The sequence below is a fragment of the Cygnus olor genome, chromosome Z (genome assembly GCF_009769625.2).
Source record: "Cygnus olor isolate bCygOlo1 chromosome Z, bCygOlo1.pri.v2, whole genome shotgun sequence".
NCBI classification, from domain to species: domain Eukaryota; kingdom Metazoa; phylum Chordata; class Aves; order Anseriformes; family Anatidae; genus Cygnus; species Cygnus olor.
Window position 1 is genome coordinate 47,049,384 of NC_049198.1, and position 21,228 is coordinate 47,070,611.

At 41.3% G+C, this 21,228-nt stretch overlaps 1 protein-coding gene across 2 annotated transcripts in view; it reads right to left on the reverse strand.

Annotated features, from left to right (window-relative positions):
• The window catches only part of CDC42SE2 (CDC42 small effector 2), a 79,260-nt gene extending 61,840 nt beyond the window's left edge, over nucleotides 1-17,420 (reverse strand). The window contains exons 1-5 of one of the 2 annotated variants that reach the window (XM_040541656.1): nucleotides 17,149-17,420; nucleotides 16,867-16,924; nucleotides 16,639-16,762; nucleotides 4,682-4,790; nucleotides 2,151-2,223 (exon numbers count right to left, since the gene is read on the reverse strand). The gene's annotated coding sequence lies outside the window, so the exon portion shown is untranslated. The remainder of the gene's footprint in view (nucleotides 1-2,150; nucleotides 2,224-4,681; nucleotides 4,791-16,638; nucleotides 16,763-16,866; nucleotides 16,925-17,148) is intronic. The other variant, XM_040541659.1, reaches the window with a different exon arrangement.
• Between the last annotated feature and the right edge of the window lie 3,808 nt (nucleotides 17,421-21,228).

Consider the following 21,228-nt stretch of genomic DNA (forward strand, 5'->3'; position numbering starts at 1 on the left):
TCTGAACCACAAAATAATTGAAGAAATATATTAGAACCTCAGTCTTTTTTTTTTTTTTTTTTTTTTTAGGCTGGAATGGGACATACTACAAGATGTTTACGGAGATTTTGCACTCACCACTTTCAATAGCTGTTGGTGAGGCAGGCCAGGAAGGCTGTACTTCCTGCCCTGTGACTGAAGCTTCCTGCAGACACTCCTGGAGCACGTACAGAAAGGGCAGCCAACAGGTTGGGAACACCCACTGCACTTCACTTATTTCTGGCACCAGAGCTCAACACAAACATTTTTGCACTCTGCAGGGCTCTTTGCTCCCTGCCTCCCCCTACTCCCTGGGGGCATCACCACTGACTCCAGTGCTCCAGTCAAAATCCTCTCCCTTCCCCACTGGAGTCTCCCTTCAACAGCTCCCATCCGCACATAAGCCCTCCTGCTGCTTGCAGTACAGCCCCTACTCCCCTCAAAATATCCCACCCCTTTTTCTTGGTCTTCCTCTTCAAACACACATCACCAAGATCTTTCACCTGCCTTTATTATCCCTATGCCTGCCACGCAGCTGCCTGCCTTCTCCCCCTTCCATCCATCTCCAACATTTTCATGTTTCATTACCACATCTGACCACCATTTCTTCCCCTCCCTCCCTCTCCCACCCCACTTCTGACAGAATCCCAAGGACTGAGATGCCCCATCCCCACACACCGTCCCAACTCCCCAGTGAAACTTCTTTCATGGGGTGGGTACATGAACTTCCAGCAATGCTTCTGAGGCAAAATATCAAGAAACATCAGGGACAGCTGGGGTAGGGTGCAGATCCTGCCCGCACTGTAGGATGGCACCTACACTTCCAGTTTCATATGCTGGTAATAAAACTACCTCATCACGGACCTCTCCGGGATAAATTCATGTGCAGGCTCTTTCTTCCCCAAGCTCTCTGGCAGAAAGCTTTTGCAAGTAATAATGAAGTCACTGCTGAAAAAAGCAAGTACGCTTATAGAAAGGAAGTGCTCAACGTGAAGGATAAGCCCAAACATATCTGGTATCGTCACTCTTACTCAAAATACTCCAGAGTTGTCAAATGAACTTGGGAGAAGGGAGAGAGGAAGAAGAAAAGAAAAAAAAAAAAAAGCCCTTTAGCCATTAACAAGTATTTAAATGAAATTCAGCATACTTTGACTATTTTTAGAGTAAATAATCAGGTTTGCTACTTGAATTACATACTTTATGAATAGTGCTCAGAAGCACAAAGAGCAAGTTAAAATGGGAAGATATCTATTAGTTAGTACCTGAGAAATTAAGTAGTATTTTGCATGCTTTGCTTCCAGAACAGAACTCTGTAACATGTTCCACAAGTGATATCTCTTTTGGATGAAGCAGCATATGTAACAACTTTTGTGCTTATTTCCTAACTTAGTGTTATCCAACAGAATCTTTCTCCAAAACTCATAGGATTTTTAGACAACAGAATATGAATCGGGAAAGGAGAACACTAAAGTATAATTTACAAGCTTCCAAAATTAAAGTTGTGCAGAATTAAAAAGAAATTATCAGTAATTTCAGGATTTAACTGTTCCACCAGCACTCGTGGAATCATATCATCTTAGAGAAGAGTTAGGTATTGCAAACACATTTAAGAACCTTAGTTTGAACAAAGGAATAGGAACATGAAATTAACATAAAATAAGCAGAAAATGAATACAGTATATTCTTTGGTAAGAAGATTATAGAAAAAAAATCTAGATAAAACATATGTGGCTGCACATACCAGAAATACCAGAGTCTACTGGGGCAACAAGACAATTTAATGCTGTCAAAAATAATACGTAAAATTAATTGAGGGTCACAAAGCACCTGGACCGCCTGTCAAAGCTGGTCTGAATTAGATATGAATATTAATCAACGTTTTTATTATGAGTACAAAGGAAATTTGCATATCATAACTCTGCTGGACTTCTCATCAGGGGTTTATCACCAGGGAGGCACTTGAAATGCTTTTCAGAATTCATGAGAAGTGCCATGAAACCAGATCCAATCTACTTAGGTTAAAAACTCTATCATACTTTGATGGTTTTGTTATCACAATGAATATTCATAGGTTTATCATCTGTGTTTAGCTCAACATTTAAAGTGAAATGTAAACTGGCAGTATTGCCTACCTGTATTTCACAACTTCAGTTATTCTAGTCCTTTCTGTAAGCAGCAAGTCATTCACTGAAGATATCCCCAATTCTAGAGAGCAGGAAAAAAAAAAAACACAGTGTAAGTATCTATTAGAGCTGCCAATACAAATTATTTATAACAAAGAGTAACATGATTTCATGTTAGAATGAAGAAAACAGCTACCAACAGTCAGCCCAGAGTCAGGAATTTCTTCATCTTTTTTCCTTCGCAAAGAGACGCAGGTATCATAACTCACAGAAGGCTGAAAGCTAGTGCCATCAATGAACAAATTCAAGGACTAGAAGCTACCTTATTTACTGCAGTTTTGGAAGAAGCATTTGCTGACTTTTCCACTCTTGGTGCTCTTTATTCTTATACTAATGTATTTCCTTAAGAGTTAAGGAACTACACACTTTATTTTTAAAACACACATATATATGGTTATATTATATATTGTGTGTGTATGTACACACACATCCATACATGTGATACGTTTTTACATATATATGCAGTAGTAGCTTAGGAAGTAACCAAGAAGCATGGGTTCAAAGGCAGCATCTGCTTAATTTTGGCTGCTTTCTTTGCTAAGGTAAAACCTTAATATTATCAGGGGCTGGTGGAAAGGCCATAAACCATGTGCATATTCCAACAAACTGTGTGCGCAAGATTAGCTACATAAACCCTCTCACTGATCAGGCTTCAGATCACTGTCAGTAGCAGGTAGTTCAGGAAATAAGTGGTTTGTACTAAGTATCTAACAAAAACACACAACTTTGCAGTTACACCTCATGACGTCTGTGAGGTTCGGCAAATGTGTTTGTTATTAAATATGTTCAGATGTCCATGACATCTGCTAACAAGTTCAGAAGTTCTTGGCAAAAAGATGGATTACAAGAGCTGCAATCAGTAACAGAGAGGAAACACAAAAAGCGCTGTCTCTGACCACCAAGAGCCACTGCTCTAGAATCTGCTATTGAACTATTAGGGCCAATGGATTATTTCCTGGTGCTAAACCTGTATTAGAAACAGCAACAAACTAAAATCCAAAACCAAAACAGCAACAACAAAAAACAAAAAAAAACAGCACTGCATTCAGAGATCATTCATGTGGATTCATAAACCGTCCTGTCTGCAGCTGTGTATCAAAACTGGACTTCAAAACTGACAGAAGCAATAACGAAAGCAGAAGAACACTCCAAACCACTCACTTCAAATGTTCACATAAAATATGGCAGAAGTCACAGTAAACAAAACTTTATGCATCTCCTATATTAAATGGGGATTGCGGATTTTTTTTTAATTTTTATTTTAAGTATCTTCTACACCTGAGCTTCCCGGTGCTACAACTTCCACACTAAATGACAAGACATTTGCTTGCTGATTTTCAGTGGCGGCTTGTTTGTCATATTTAATCCTTTACTGCTCACAAACTGAGGAACTGAGGCTTCTGTTTCTTCTCAGGCTGACATGTCAGATATAAAAAGTAAAATTACATTTATTTATTTATTTACTGCATAGTTTTCAGAAAGAGAGGGAAAATCTACAGATTAGAAACAAAGAGCTGAGGCAGATGAGCACAGGTAAAACAGATTACATAAACGAAGAAAAACAGCAAGTCAAGAGAAGAATGCAGGGGAGGAAGGTAGGGAAGAGAGGAAACTTGTCTGGACAGTGTTACATGTCACAGACAGAAAGCTTTGATCACCTTTCTTGTCAGGACAGAAATCTGGGTGGTCAAAAAAAAAATCACAGCAGTGGATTACTAAGAATGACAGTATTAGGAATTAGCTATAACTGCCTTAGTGAAAGCAATGCTTGACTATTACATAGCCACAGAGAACTGTGTGGAAAGAACGAGATTTGTCTCCTTTCTTCAGCTAAGGAGTCAAAGAACAACTTTGGCATTACACCTTGTGCATGATAGTTACTTCACAAGAACAAATAGGAGACAAAAATAAACTTTAACTGATGAAACAGTAAATTTGACCAAGCATATAAAGGGTGTAGAGTAGATGTATTGAGGAGCTAGAGAACAACAGGCCCTGAAGTTTGGACATCAGGTCAGAGCAAAGCATGTGGTTGTCCATATAGCAGCAGACACCCAGGGAAGACGCTTCAGTATCATGATACTTGAGCAGTTTCCTTGACTTTGAAACATTAAAAACTTAAACAGTTGGTAATAATATACATGCTTTCACTGAACGGTTTGCATGAACCCTGAAAAAAAAAATAAATGACCAAATGAAAACTTGCCTTCATACAAACTATATTCAGAGTATCTATATGTAGAGTTCGGGGGATTTTTTTTCCATGCCCTTGGAAAATAACTGTATCAGGATAGTCTGTTGCTCAGACAAAAAAAAAAAACAAACAAAAAACCAAACAGCTGAACAATCAGCCTGTCACACATGACATTGCACTGGTTGCCCAACAATATTAACAAAGAACCAAATAAAACCCTGAGAGCCAATAAGGCTGACATGCATTCTTAAAATCTTGTAACTAATTGTCATTGAAAGTTAGCTACCTTGTACTCGAAGTGTATGTGGCCGATAGCTGAGGTAAAGGCAGGAGAACCAACTAATTCAACCTCAGCTGAACATAGACCTCCTCCCTCAAAGAGAATGCAACTGAACCTGAAACATGAGAAAGATTCATATCGTAAGTTTTCATATCATGTAAGTTTTACTGAGAGAAAACTGAGATAACAGTGCTTCAGCAATGCGATGCTATATGAGATTGTTAGTACAGAGCACACATTAATTGGCCATTAACAGCACACATAACATCCTAAAAACACATAGACTGAGTTTCTACATAACCTATGTTTATAACTAACAATATTAAATGTAAGAATATCTATATTTGCAAATTCTAAGCTTTGTCTTTCTTGACTCCTCTTTAAAAAAGAATAGACTAAATAGAAAAATAGATGAATTTCACTTTCCTAAACTGTAACATTCAAAGCCCATGACCACACTGTAAGAGCAGCATCAACAAACAGTGGAAGCTCCTCATAGAACAACTTTTAAAGTCAGTTACAAATAAAATTCTGGACCACTAGTTTTAAGTTGTGTCACAGCTATTTAGAGTCCTGGATGAACGAAGCCTGTAGACTAAACCTACATCCTAATGGACAATTTAATTCACAAAACCACTTCTATAAGTGGAAGACTTCTGGCTTGAAATGCTACTAAATTAACTGGCACAGATTACCCGCCAGCAGAGTGGAAAGAATGGTGTTTGCAGGCACTGCCAAGGCACACTACTAATCAAGCTGTAACCACTGTCTTCGAGAAGTTTGGGCAGCTTGTTGCAGACTTACCTACCTCGCTCATTCATTAAGAATGCTGGTTATAAATAACAGTTGTCTAAGCGCTAGCATTTACATGAGAACTTGAAGCTTTCTGCTTGGCGAAAGCCTTGTTTCGGGAGCTAACAATTCAGTATGTTTCCTCTATTTCTAAGTTACAGCTAAACTGCTGGCTTAGCCAGTTGCCAGAAATCACTAATATTGCAAGATTCACAAGATTTTAGAGAACCCAGATGTCGGACATCTATTTTGATGTGGTAGCTACAAGAGGATCAAAAGCATTAACAGACTTACACAAACTGCTATTAGTAAGTGTATCAAATTCAGAGAGAAAACCATCTGTGGAGCCATGTAACATTTTCAAGTTGTTTTCAAATTACAGAGAATTGGTTCAAATTTGATGAAGAACTTGCATGAAGACGCTATATGTATATGAAGTGCAAGTTTTAAAAATGCATTTGTATCTTGGGGAAAAATATTTTCTAAACTAATGAGGCTGTGGGTTTGCAATAGATGAATAGTTAGATGCCCTGCAAACATTCAGCCATTTCCATTTAAAGAAACATAATCAGTTTCAGCACTTTGATCAGTATATTGATAAGAAAATGATTAATCTAAACTTTTTGTCGTGTTTTTTTTATCTTCATTATGTTAACAGACATATATATATATATATATATTTTTTTTTACAAGCTATTAGAAACTGTTGAGAAAAATATAAAGGATTAATCTTGCATCTGAGATACTTCCATGTCTCTATATACATACATAGTATATATACACAGGTTTTTAATCATCCTCCCATTCCAGTCAATGGCAAACACTTATTTGGAAGTGTTGTCATATCTTCAGTCACATGCACGCAGGAAGTGATAGAGAGCCAGCAGATCATATTTTATTTCATTATGAAGCTTCTGTTCATCTATTCATTTAATGAAACCATTAAGGAATGTGAATAGAATTAGTAAGTGCCAATGAGTTCAGAACTGTGAAAAGCTAGAAATAAAAGGCTGTAAGACTTATGAGAAGTAAGATCAAATACAAGTGGAAGCACAAAGAATCAAGAAAGCAAGTTTTAGTTTCTCCTATTGCTGCCAGAGATGTTTCTTTCAAAACTAAAATCTTTTAGAGGACAATTTAGAGCCAGAGTTAATATGTAAATAATTCTAAAGAAGGGAGGTATCTCTATTCACTGGCCGCCTAGGAGAGGACTTTGAACAGTAGCCTACTTAAACTCTTCTCTGAATACCTCTTTCCCCGTTTAAACCTTTTCAATAGATCCTTCGAAGACACCAACATTAAGACATTTCAATATTTTATACTGTTTATGCTTTGCCTCCAGAAATCTCCCCCAGGGAGGAGAAGGGAAAAAGGCAAAAAAGCAAATAATCCTCTTGGAAACTACTTGGAGTCAGGCGCTTAGGAGGCTGACCTTTAGGTCAGGTTTATCTGTGCCAGCGTCAAGTTTTCCTATTTCATCTCTGGTCGAATGAAATTCTTTGGCTCATCAGCGACACAGGTGTGTTTACTTGGATGCTTAATGGACTACACTGCATGAACACACTATGGAAACGAGTGAAAGATATGTAGGAATACAGAAATGCAGCTATGTAAGGCTTGAAATCTTGTATTCCACTCCAATGAGACATCCTGCACTTTTAGTATGGAAAACTTATGTTTGTATTCCTATGTCTGAGTGGCTAAGCCTTTCATAAAGAGAAAGAAAAAGTAAACTGTGGGCTAATACTTCTTTCTCAAATTATTTTCACAACCACACAAACCTAAATCTCACAGAGATCTCTTTCACTAAAAGTAAGGGCTTTCCTTTTTTGTAAGGAAATGGCTGGAAAAGGCTGACGCTGTCAGGGTTTTGGTGGGAGGAAGGTGCATTTACTGCCTGCTTCCGAGAAGCGTACTAGTCTGTTTTCATACCTGCCAACCTAGAATCTGAGAGCCTGATGTGAATAGCTTAACTGATTCATGAGACAAAGAGAGTGTAATTTAGTCAAATTTTTGCTTCAAAATGTATTATGTATAATACCTTGACTGCCTATTTTAAATCACACAGACGACAATCAATCACAGGGCTAATACTAATCCTGTACATAACAAGAGCAGAAGGGCTGAGGTAACCAACAGAACACAAACAAAAACCAACAGACTGGTGTTTCTAGTACAATCCATCCCAAAGTTTTGTCTTTTGAAGACCTGGAAAGAGAGATATCCAGGTGCTGGAAACTGAACATCTCCCCCAGCAAGCAAAGAAAGGGCCTAACAAGTCACTAGCTATCCAAATAGCTCCACTACCCACACAAATGGTTTCAGCCTTCACAAAACACAGCCTTCAAAATCTGCAACTTGTTTTCATAAAGGCAAAGACTTTCAAAGCCTTCACTTCCCACACTTACCCTCTTAACAGGAAGCCTGGCATGTCAAAGAAAAAACACCTCAGTGAAACCACTATAACTGTGACAGACTGCATACAACAAACAAACATCACTGTAAAAGCAAAATGCAGTGAGTGACCTGAATACACACAACGAATCGGCTCTACAGCTGACTGAGAAACATCAGGACAGCCTGACTGCATTCGTGTCATGTCAGACTAATTATCCTGGGCATGGGCAGCTCTCACGAGCCTTACCCGTCTCATTTGAACTCTGATGCAGAGAGAGCATTTCAGCTCTGCGCTCCATGTCGGTGCTTTTGCACGATGATTCCTCTATGCAAGAGGAGAGCAAAAAAGCCCGTTCTCACAGGCCATTGAATACACAAGTCAATAGAACTTGGGCTGCAGTTTGAACAGCATCAGTGCTTCCTTGATTCTCAATATTTTTAAATATATATATATTTTTTTAACTAATAAAGTCAACATACCAACGAAGAAAATCATCCTCCATCCCAGCCTCTCAGCTTTTCAGCTTACTCGTACTACAGTAGTAAATAACCAAGAAATGTCAGATGTAACTTGTCCCATCCTCCAAAACAAACAAACAAACAAAAAAACCTCAAGAGTCAGTCTCCCTATAAATTCCCATTAATTTATATGTTAATCTGTAGTCAGCATTGACTGAATAAATTATTAAGAAAATAGTCTACAATGATCCTCATTGTTTTTAACCAAACCATTTTCAGCGCTCCAGAGCAGATGCAGATCCTCTCAAGAATATTCCCTTTTGTAATTAAAACTAGCATTGACTGCACTTCAAAATTACTGCTGTGTCTACGGCAACAACTGCAGGTACAAAAGCATCCAGACAGGCCTAGCTAAAAAGGAGAACCTAAGACACTGTCAATGACTTAACAGAAATCACCAAGACATGAGCTACCTGTACTAAGTGTGCTTTGAATGTAGCTCTAGCTGTAAAACACTGACTTTTAAGCCTCTCCATAAGTTCTTGGAGACGATGGAAAAGAAATTTTGAAGTTTCTTTGCCAAATTTACCTGATTTTTATGTCATTTTTCTGAACAGAAAGAAAACTCAATAATTAGCCACATTATCTGATTGTTTCAGTGGATTAATTTCAGAATCACAAAAAAAAAATCTGATAAAATGATGCAGCCAATGTTACTTACGGTCTAATTTTTAATTAAGCAAAGAACATATATACATCAAAGAACAAGCAATGCTTGCAGCACTGAGCATATGCAATATTAAACACAGGACCTGCCTTTACGCTCCCCATACCCACCACCACACACACACACATTACCATGGTGATTTGTAAAATTTTCTGTCTGGGATTTTTGAGTAGTACACTGTTTGAAATGCTCTCATCAGCTTTGAATAGATGCAAATACAAATTAAGTTACATTTAGGAAAACAATAAGCCACAGTTTGATAAAGCTCTCTTTAGAGCAGAACACTAACAAAGATATCTTAATATGACCTCAACCAGTAGATATTAAACCAACAAGGCCTTCACATTATGCTTTCAGTCCCTGAAAGAAAGGAAACTGAGTTTAAGGATTAGGAAAAAAAAAAAAAAAAAAAAAAGAAACAGCAGACCCACTGCATAAAAAACAATCTGGAATCACCCATTATCTGTGTTAGCGTTTGAATAGTCGTCTGCACAAGTGTTGCTTTCAGAGCAATTAGTTATATTTTCATAGAGTTGTGTTTTCTTTAAAGGAATTCTTAATTTATATAGTATTTCACCAAAGTGCACATTTGTTTTGACTATAACATGTTTTGAGTTTCCCAGAAATGGGATCACTTTACCCAGTCTACCTCTAACTTTCGGCAGAAGTTAAAAAAAAAAAAATCACCTTAAGAAATAAGCATCATCTTACTATCGATACATACATGTATCCTGAAAACATAGGATGCACAGGACTGGAAGGAAAGACAACAACTGCTGGTTCGTTGTGCCCCAACCAAAAAGTAGGTTAAACAAACTAATCCACCGCAACTTTCAGCACCTAGATTCTCCTGCATGTACTATGACAGTGCCTCATGCTTTGGTTTGTAAAACACGTTGGAATACAACTAAAGCAATTATGATTCTAACTAAGAGATTCAAGGGACAAGACTGTAACTCTGACTCCTAGGTAATGACAAATACTACCCTTGCAAATGTGTTCTTGTAAAGCTTTAGTGGACTTTCTTCAGGCACAGTTGTAATGGGTTTAGGATCTCAATGAGATTTTCACCACCAAGTTCATGATAGCCAGGGCTTTACTTGAAACACTCAAAACTGAACGGAGTCGCTCACCACTCCCATTGACTGCCCTGGAAAGGGCTGGAGTAAGGGGAAGAAACACTTAATAACCATGCATGGGTGAAGAAGAGGCTCCAGAGCAAGGATTTACAGGCTTTTCTTTACAGCCTGCATAACAAGCTTGGCAGTGGTGCAACCAGGGGGATGGTCCAGGAGGGAAAAAACAGCGTGTTAGAGTCGATTATGTCTTTCACAATAGAGTGCCTATACTGACATACAGCCCCTTTGAATTTGCCTCAATACAGTCTTAAGTCCCACTAGCATTTTTCAAGAGCATCACAAAGCTTCACTTACCCATTACAAGACAGCTTAGCAGTAAACAGGTTACAGGGGAGTCAAATAACAGAGCTGAACACACCTAGATTTATCCTTCAAAGTCGCTATTTCAACAGAAATAAAAAGACTTGATTATGCAGCAAGTCCTGGCTGTACCAGGCACACCAATACCAGTGGCATGCTCCCCGTGAAAACAGAGTGAAAGCAGATCACTTAAATATTTGTCTAAGATGATTTTTTGATAGAACAACAGAGGAAAAAAAAAAAAGAAAAGAAAAAGAAAAAAAAAGAGAGAGAGAATGTACCAAAGTTACTGATTTAGGTAGTCTTTCATTAGCTCCATAAATGATTTCCTCCCACCTACAAAGAGTAGTGCCAATAACACTTTTTCACAAATTGGCAGTATCTGGATGTTACAAAATGGGGAAAAAAAAAAAAAAGTTATTTTTTAAATGCACCCTGTGCTTGAGGACAATAAAAAGAAAAAAACAACTAACAAGCAATACGCACATGAAATACCAAAACTAAACCAACTATTTGAAGACAACTCCACCAGCCCCATCCCATAAAAAAAAAGAGGTTACTTAAAACTGTTTGTCTGCTTTTTTCTAAGTAGACAGACTTGGGTATGTCACCACCAAATAAAAATCTGCTAAGCTCCTGTTTCTGAACTACTACACATACTTTGGACTACAGAAAAGTGTTTCTATCAGATCTCAAAAACTGTTTATACAGTTCAGGTAAACAAGACTGCTCTTAACTTCAAACTATCTTTTTTACATTAATTTTACTTTGTTTTGATTATCTCAAGGAAGAACAAACCTTACAAAACACAACTTATTCCAAAAAGGACTTCAACCTGGAATACCAGGGCAAGACACCATTCACTTGAAGGGTTAAGAGGGGAAACAGGTAATTGAGCTCAAGTGAAAATTTGTTCTCAGGAAGCTTTAAAGGAGTAGGTGGAGTTCCTTTAGCAGCTGGGGTTTGATGAGAATAGCTGCATCACGTGGGGCCAATTAAAAGACACGTTATCAGTCAGCACAAGAATTACTGAACATGAGCCACAAGATAAAGCAACCAATAAAAGTAACAAAGAGCCTTCTGCATGTAGTAGTAATTCAATGTTTAGTAGTATTACTGATTTCATGAGAAATCGGGTTGCAATTTATGAATGTCCTGTTTAAATCTTGTGCAAAAACAGTCTCCAAATTCAGCTGGTGACTACAAGAAAGAGGACAGATATCCCTTTACAAAAGGTGAGGGAAAATCATATATATATATATATATATATATATTATATATTCATAAATCATATATATATATATATATATTTATATATATATAAAAATCTATACAAAAATAAGGCTATGATTTAGACAGAAAATGTGCTAAGTATAATATAGAGATTTCCAAATTCATTCAAAAAGACACTTATTTTTCTTATGGGGACAATTGAAATTTTGACTGGAAATGCTTTGGTGATAATGTACTTTCTATCCTGTAGAAAGAAAGCTTTCTTGAGAAAACACATCTGAACTGCATGAGGTAACTGATAAAGTTCAAGGCATGTACGGTCAAAAAAAAGAATTGTCCAGTAATTTGTAAAAAAGCACGAGACACCAAAATACTCAACAAACAATGATGTGGTCTGTAACCAGTTACTTGGTTCATGCATTGTTTTGCCATTATATCGTGATTTATATACCCAAGAAACAAATAGCTCTCTGTTTTAGCTTAACTGGTTAGAGATAGTTACAATATTTTATTCCTGCTTGCCTAAAACACAACCATAAATACAGTACTCTGTTGTGATGTGAAAAGCTATTGGATCAGACCTGTCATCACTACGTGTGATCTTCCCCTAGCATTGGGAACCCTCATCTGTTTATACGAAAATTTTTCCTCTATTATGCTGAAAACGAATCACTTTTTCTCTCCTCTAGTACCTCCTCTCCTCCCAGGAAGAGGCAATGGAGACAATGTTTTATATAGTGCAAACGAGTCTTATCATAGCCCATGGTGGGGCTGTAACAATTATGTATGGTGGGGAGAGGATGCAAATTCTGTCCAGCAAAGAAACTGGCAGTTTTCTAGTAGCCACAGTATTAAATCACAGCCTCAGGTAACTGCAATAGGTTAGACCTTTGGCAGCACTACTTAGTGGCCTACACTATGATCCGTACCTTCAACACCAAACAAGCAAGCGATTCATTGAACACGACCCAGGGATATCCATTTAAGCTCTGTGTTGAATAACCGTAACTTTGAAGCAAGACGAAGAGCAGTTCCCAGTTTTCCAGGGAGCGCAGTTGTCAGCAGCTTGCTTTCTCCCATGTATCACCCTGGTGCGCTGCTGAATGTGCACAGAGGAGGTATCTGTTCTCCCTTTTGCATTTCATGATGAATACTACTGAACTGATTGGACAGACAGTTAAATAAATCAGAGCAGGAAGTTAATATAAGATATTCATCCTCCCAGGAAGCTTGCAAGATCTGCTGATGATAACCCTGACACCTTATGTCTTCCTCCTTATACCCTCCACTCTGAACCCATCTGTTAATAAAAACACTGACAAGGAAGGTGGAAGAGCACTCACGTAACCGTGCTTTTGTTACAGGCAAGAAAACTTCTGTTCCTGTCAGAATGGAGACGAGAAGCTATTGAGAGAAACCTGTTCCTCTTGGGGACAATGGTAATCACTGGACTAAGAAGCTGATGTGCAAGATTAAATTACACCTGCACACAACACACAGAGGTAGAAAGAGACTGGAGGGGTCCTGAAGTGCCGCTACCTAGCTATGCAACAGGCACTGAGAACAGGCCCTCAGACAGGGCACTCTCCCGAACCACCCTCCTAACTTTTTTGCATTCTTTTTGTTGAAAACAGTCAGCGCTCTCATTGCTAATCTCCTCCTCATCCTGCCCATTAAGTGCAGCCCCTACTCCAACACAGTCAGTGCAGCTGTTTGATTATTCTCTCGCCCACTTTCATTTGTTTCAGGTAGCTTGTGTGGATTTAGTATTTCTTGACATCATCAGTACTCATGCAATAGAACAAGAGATGCTAATCACGTAAGCCCGACTTGCTTCAAAACACCCTGAAATCTTTAAGTGACTCAAAAGCCTCTTGAGATTTACTGATTTTTTTTTCCAACCAAAAAGGAATCCAACCCATCCAGCATGCTTCACAGAAACATTCTTCCTTTCACCCCTATTCCCCCCCCCATTCCCCCCCCCAAGTTCAGCTACAGAAAGGAACACCATGTCCCTGCTTTTCAAACATATCTCAATTTAGGCTATTTGTAAGTTTGTTCTTGAAAAAGAAACATCATTCAGCTGTGCAGTCATCATCATGTATGCTTAGCTTCTATAGTACATCTAAAGCAACAGGAAAAAAAGCAAGAGAACTCTAATACTTTAAAAAAAAAAAAAGCTGAATGTTAGCCCTGCTTTAAGAATTGATAAAATTGGATTAGACAACAGGCATGTATGTCCCAACTACATATATGGAGTAAACAGCATCAAATTCCCTACAATCCTTCAACATAATCAAGAAAGCATTTATTTGTACTTGAGGTATCAAAACAGTGACTAGTATTTTCACAACATCCAGTTCTTTTAAAACTCAGTTATTTGCTAACACGCAAATATTAATATTAGGAGACATGGGACTACTACTAAACATGTAGGGCAGTTGGTAGCAAACGTGTTTCCATGAAGTGACACAACAAGGTACTAGCAAGGTTGTACGAAGGGCCACATTATTCATCACCCCTTTCCTCGTATCTGAGTATACAGAGAAGCATACAGTGAGAAAAGATATCCAGAGCTAGGGAGGTCCCCAGAGATAACTGGGTCGTTCAGGTGCACGCTTATGTGACGTGACAGTCTCTACTACCACGCAGAACCATATCTACCAAAAACACACGCTGCAGCGATGTATTTCATGAAACACTGCTACTCGATGCCTAGACTCGGGCTGTCAAGTGTAATTGAGAGTTGCAACGAAGTGGCTGAAAACTGAACAGTCATGGGACGACTCAAAAATAAGTGTAGTTAGTCCTATTTGAATTCTACCCAAGTACTCGCTGGTACTGACCAGAACCCAGTGATGTCTGCACACAAACCAGAACTAACAGGAGTCATTACAGTACTTGCAAAACAGACTGGCAAGAGATTTTCTTAGCAATGTATTTTGCTAGTATTGTATACAGTTTGCCACATGACAACAAGCTCAGTTCACAAAAAACGAAACAAAAACCAAACAGAAAGATCTGCAAGACGGGTGCTTTCAGAAAGTACCTTAGAATTTTTTACATTATTGAGTAACTTAATTCAGCATTATGTTTCATGCCTAAAGGTTGGTCTATGAATCATAATTAAACAAAGCGAGTTTCTCAACACTACCATAAGTTTGAAAAAAAATCCTGAAATCCAGGAAACTGCCACCTCAATCATAAACCACATAATGAAATGTTCTCCTGGTAATTCATATGTCAGTAGCGTGAAGAAAGTCATTTGTGTTTGTATAATAGAGTATTTGTATAATTGTAATGCTAGCAAGAAATCCTACTGGAGAGAGAAAGAAGAAACCCCTTCACACCCCACCTTTGAGGGTCAAAAGGTCTGGCACAAACATCTAAAGGGTTTGTGCAAGCTCTGAAAGGTTTGCTCAAGTTACCAGGTGCTGGACTAACTCCTCCCCTGTGGACAATGAATTATAGCAGCAACTGCTGATTAATGTCATTTCACCACCACAAGCCATTACTCCTTCCAGAAATGTAGAACAGTGTTGACTATGCTTCTTGTTGGAGGAAAAACGTGAAGTGTGAACATCTAATACATCTTGGTTACTACAACGCTTCCATCCATAGGACACGGTTCGATTTCTCGACACTACCCTAGGACTAATGTTTTGATCATCGCAATGAACACGCTGATACCCAGCAAAAAGAGTCACAGTAAAAAAAAAAAAAAAAAAAATCAGAAAGTCACTTTGAAGACAAACTGAATTTCTTTTCTACCCTTCCTGTTTCTAAAGCAACTATAATCTATTTTTTGGTCAGTAGAAACCATGACAGGATGTTCAAAACATTTCTAACTGCCTTTTCTTTTGTCACCGTGTGGCTTGACACCATGTCCGCAAGCACTCCCCCAGATGGCTATACTGCAAGCCACCACAAAGATTCTGACGTGCTTATCAGGTCAGAATTACCAACAAGCTTCAAAGTAATTTGTTTTGTGTGGTTATATGGCAGTGTAAGTAAATCGTCTACATACTGTTCGTGAAAACAGGTTTTATATCAAAGATAATGTGTGGTACAGCTGCAACATTTCTGGACAACAAATTACACCTGCCAACAGGTTCAATGTTCTTCATCTTGTGTTCCAATGGATTAGAATATGTTGTAGACTGTATACTACAATCTTTTGATTTCCAATCTATACATCTTCGGTCTAAACACACAGAAACTTCACCAGGAAGTTTCTTGAATGCTGAATAGTTGATCTCCTGTGGAAGGGAGAACACCCTTTCCTCAAAGCAGAAATCATATAGAAAATATAAACTATTAGCAAAATAATTTTAGGTATTCAGACAACAGTATCCAGATTATAGTTTCTCACCAAAGCTAATTGGCAAAATTAAATTTAAGAGAGCAATGAAGTATGTAATGGCACAACAATTTACGTGCTTACTTGAAATTTATAGACAGAGCAAGATTTCACTGCTTATTTGAGCTGCTACTTAGATCATTAACGCTTGAAATAATTTGCTTAAACCTAGTCTGCAGCATTACCTACAACAATCCCTTTTAACCTTGAAAAAGTCATTACAAGAGAAATTCAGTTGTTTTATTACGTCTTTCAAAACTGTACCTGTCTCAACAATGTCAAGCACAACTCTCAGAAACGTATCTGTACCTAGACTGAGCTATTGTTGATCAGACGAGCTATGCAAATAGGTATTGACTACACATTCCTCGTGAGTGAGGAAAAACGCGCCTTCTGATCTCCATTTCTTCGGTTAATTACAGGGAACCACACAGCGTTACTGTTACAAGGGCTCCCTGCGTGCTAAGATCCGAGGCCGGCTGCCTGTCCTTGAGGATGAAGTCAGGCCCATCACCAAACAAAACAGACACAGCAAGAACTTCGGGCAACCCCTCACCGCAGGCTGCACACGCTGCTTCACATTAACGCGCCGTAGCCAGGCGAAGGATGTAGCCAGTATACGAAGGATGTCTTTGCACCGGGTGCGAGAGAAGCCCGTTCAGGTGCACGTCGCTGAAAACCTAAAGTTTTCGTGGCAAAGCAGAAAAAAAAAGGCAGTAGCAACACCACCACTCCGTTCCCCCCCCCCACCCCGAGTTCAGGAAGGGAGCGAGGGAGGACTCACGGTTCAATTCATGCCCGACCGCCGCGGGAGGAGCCCCGGCTCGCCGCGCTCCGCCGACCTGCCGAGAAGCACAGGGCACGGCGCTGCTCAGCCCGGGGCCAGCCCTGCGGGCGGAGCGGGGCCCCGCACCTGACACCCCCCGCACGGCCGCCGCCGCCCCGCCAGCGCCTCCCGGGGCTCGGCGGCACCGGCCCAGCCGCGCCCGGCCCCACCTGCCCGGCTCCCCCCACCGACCGACCGACAGCGGCGGCGGGGCTCGGCGCTCCCTGCCCCGCCACTCACCGCTGCCCGCTGCGCTCCGCTCCTTTGTCTGCCCGCCCGCCGCGCCCCGTCCCCGCCGCCCTCCTGGAGGAGGCTGCGGGCGATGCCGGCGGGGGAGGCCGGCGCGGTCACATGCAGCGGGGCGGGCGCGGCGCGGCGCAGGGCCCCTCACGGGCTGCCGGCGAGCCCGGCCGGGGCGGAGGTGAAGATGGCGACCTCGGCGGCGGCGGCGAGCGGAGCGGATCCCCGCGGCGGCCCGCACCGCACCGCACCGCACCGCGCTGGGCTGGGCTCGCCGGCAGGGGAGGGGACAAAGGAGGCCGGGCGGCGGCGGCGGCTGCCCGTCAGCCCTCCCCGCGCACCGCCCGCTCCTCCTCCGCCGCCGCCGCCGCCGCTGCCGCCGCCGCCGCCGCCGCCGCCGCCCGGTCCCGCCGAGCCGCCGCCGCCGCAGCGCCCCCTGGCGCCGGGGGGCGGCCACGCTGCGGAGCCCGGCCTCGGGAGGAAGCCTAAGGCCCCGCGCAGCCCCCTCAGGGGAAAACAGAAAGGCCTGCGTTGGAAGGGACGCCGGGGGTCGCCCAGCTCCAACCCCCTCGGCACAGCGGGGACCTCTCCCGGCTGAACTGTGTCCCCTGCGGGACAGCACCCCAGGGCACGACGGCGGGGTACACCTGGCCTCGCTGAGTGGCGACGAACCACCAAACGGTTCGCTCATCCGAAATAGGTGTTGCACCGCCCTGAGTCACTATGCCGTGCACTGTGCATTCGCTCAGACCATGTATTGTCTCCCAAAAAATAAAAAAAGTTTCAGTTTTCTGAGCTACAGGTGGCAAGCGTGAATCAAATACGAAACGTGGCACGTTGACACCTCAGCTCTGTCGTGTTCCCGGTCCCCAGACTGCGAGAGGCCGCTATCCTCCTCTGTCTCGCCCGTGTGCTGCTTGTGCTCACCTGGCACGGCCTGTGTGCTTCAGCAGCATGGGTTAAAACTGAAAATATGGCAGGGCTAAAGAGTTTCCTGTTAGCTGAGCTTGGGCAGTGCCACAGAGAAAGAAACTGGAGAGACCATTTGTCTGAAAAGCATATCTAGCATATCTAAAACTACTCAGAACATTTCAGTCTCTGTTTTCAGCCTGTATGAATCCCCCTGACGTTTACGCTTAATACAGATTTCTTGTCTTTAAAAAAACTGCATCATCTGAAAACTTGTGTTTTGTTTTCCAGACTTTTTAAATGATTTTGCTCATTTTCCATAGATGTCTTTATTTGCACCCACCGAGGTACCAGATGTGGTTATGTCTAAATTGCCTTCTGAAGGGTGCAGCGTTGAGGGGTGTTTGAACAGATCCCCACATCCAGCCGCTGATCTGCCCTCCACAGCCCTGTGCACTGAAAACCACCAGTCCCAGCCCTGTACTCTACCGGTGGTGTTTCTGTTGCAAGTGTTTAGATGATGGATCATTATCTGATGCCTGCAAAGAACAGCTGCAATCATTGTTACCATCCTGTTTAAGCTTCTCATTACTCTTAATGGACTTTAGTTCGCAAGAACCCTGTGATGTAGAGAAGTATTATGCCCATTTTCAAGATGAGAAATTGCTGCATAAAGAGGCAGTATAGCTTGCCTCAGGTCATACGTATAGTATGTGGTAAAACAAGAAACTTAACAGAGTTTGGATGCAGATCCAGTCAGTCTAGCCACAAGTTCATTGTCTTTCTCAAGCTCTGTTTCTCAGGAGTCGACTCCTGAAAAACTCTTGGGAATATTGAAGAAATTCTGAAGAAGACATGCTAACGTAAATTCTGTTGAGTGGCAGCTTATGCAGGAAACTACATAGTTAAATGGAAATGTTGTGAGTAGGCATATTTACACAGAAAGCTTTCTGCAGGAACATTATACTGTTTTGCTGAGTGTATAAACCAAGAAGGGGAATGGGGAATGCCACGCAACTTGTCACTTCAATACTGTGCACTTAAGACATGATGTAAGTACAAACTTCCAGCTCTTACTGGCCACATTCCACGCAGAAGTGGGTGAATCACAGCAACGTTGCAGGATGTTAGGCCAAACGTGCTTACACAAGAGTGATTCCCATGAAGGACTGTCCACATTAGCAACACCACTGTATTTGAATGTTTTGGCATTTACATCAGACCCCGTCATAACACATGGTCTGAATTGTTTCCTGTGGCAATTTCTGGTAAGGAACAAGGACGTGTAAAGTGTGTGCACCCACAGTTATCCATGTTAGATTGGTTCTGGCAATGTTCATTGTTTCAGGCGTCTTCCCTGCCACGTGTCTCAACAGACACTTGAGTGCCCAAAGGCACCTTGTGTAGCCCAAGTAGCATAAACCAGCAAGAAGCCAATGTCTCCAAACCAGGTTCAGCAGCACAATCAGGAGATCCATCTACATTGTAAAAGCATGTGCCAAAGACTTGTCAGAAGACAGTCATGTGCCAGGCTGCTTCTGGCAGTGATGGTACATATTTAGCTGCCATAGTTACTAACAAAGAACTAATCGTGTTGTGTATGAGAACAAACTGTGTGTAGAGCCAGCCATGCTTGCAAAAATACTCAATTAAGCCTTCAATAAATTGAACTGAGTCGGACAAATGAGCTCTGACCAACAGTTTGTACTTTGCTTCATTACAGTTAGCTCCTCAAAAACACAGCCACGTTGTCTTTAGCACTTTCTAAGTACCTCTCTTGTGTCCTTCTGACTGAATACTGACCGTTCTCCTAATTTCTTTCCCCTGTGACAGTCCTGACAATATTACTATTACTAATTACTTCTATATCCAAAGTTACGAAAGAATTTTTATCTTTCAAAACTTGTTTTCCCTCTGCTGCTTCCTCAGAACCTCATGCCAAAGCATGAAAAAATGGCAAGGCAGAAATAACTCAATATTTGTATGAACCTTTGATAATAAATGACATTCTTCCCACCCTGTGTGCCAGAGTGCTTGGCAGTCAGCATTCCAAACACAACAAATAGAAATCCATCCTTGCTGGCTTTGATCTTGTTTGTGAAAGAATGATTGCTTTTTAAAAGGGAAGAAACGCTTTATAATTCCGAATCTAACAATGCGTTGTTCTCTTTTTTAAATGAACAATAAAACAAACATGTTAGCTGTGACTAAGCAGCAGCGTGTGGGTATAACACCCATAAACACCATGGGATTCCTCTACTTCTGGTGTTGCCATACCCAAGTCAGAGAAGGTGTGGACAAGCAATTGCAAGTGGTTCAGTCGGCTATTCACTGAGCTGCAGCAGCTGACCATACCTTCATTCCTGAGCTGTGGCAGCTGTGTACCTCCGTGACAGCATTCTCAGCAGAAGCATTTTCTTTTGCTGTTGCCACAGGCAAGGAATTAGGAGTACGGTCATTTAATGTGGCTCGGCTAGCGAGAGGCAACGTGTTCAGCTCTGCTCGCTCAGCCAGATGCAAGGGTCTGTTCGTAACCCACGCCGAAAATGAGTCCAGCCCTAAGGGTCAGCATTAAGAGGAGCTCAGACTGACAGGTGGGGCACAGGGCTGGAGAAGCAAGTTTAGCCTCATCTTCTCTTCTGTTGAAAAAGAAAGCTACTGGGGATACCCATCTGCCAGTGTTTTCTCTAAATGGTTCCTCTCTGTGAACAAGCCAAGGTAAGAGAAGAACTTGCATTTTCCAGAAAAGGCAGAATTTTTACCTGGGAGTCCCAGCAAACCCTCTGAATCACCACAGATTTTGGATACCAGCCACGCTACATGTTCTGTCTGTGTGAAGGCTCGTGCCTCGTGCCTACCCCCTCATGGCTTTATAGGGAGCATAGGTTTGTTTCTGAATTAGATCTATAAGGCACAGACTTGAAAAACAAGCTAAGGTGCTCTTCCAACAAGTAGCACGAAGCAGATTTAACACTCACCAAGAAGGTGAGAGAAGTGTAAAGAGCGTGTGTCCTCTCCACTCAGTCGCTTCTCATTCAACATGTAAAGACCTGAACTTGGCAATGTAGCTCAGAGTTTTCTGCATCATAGAAGTAAGATCTTTGAACAAAAGAATCTCACCTGTTATAAATCCAAAGGTATTTTCTCAGATATATTCTTTATCAGCACTTT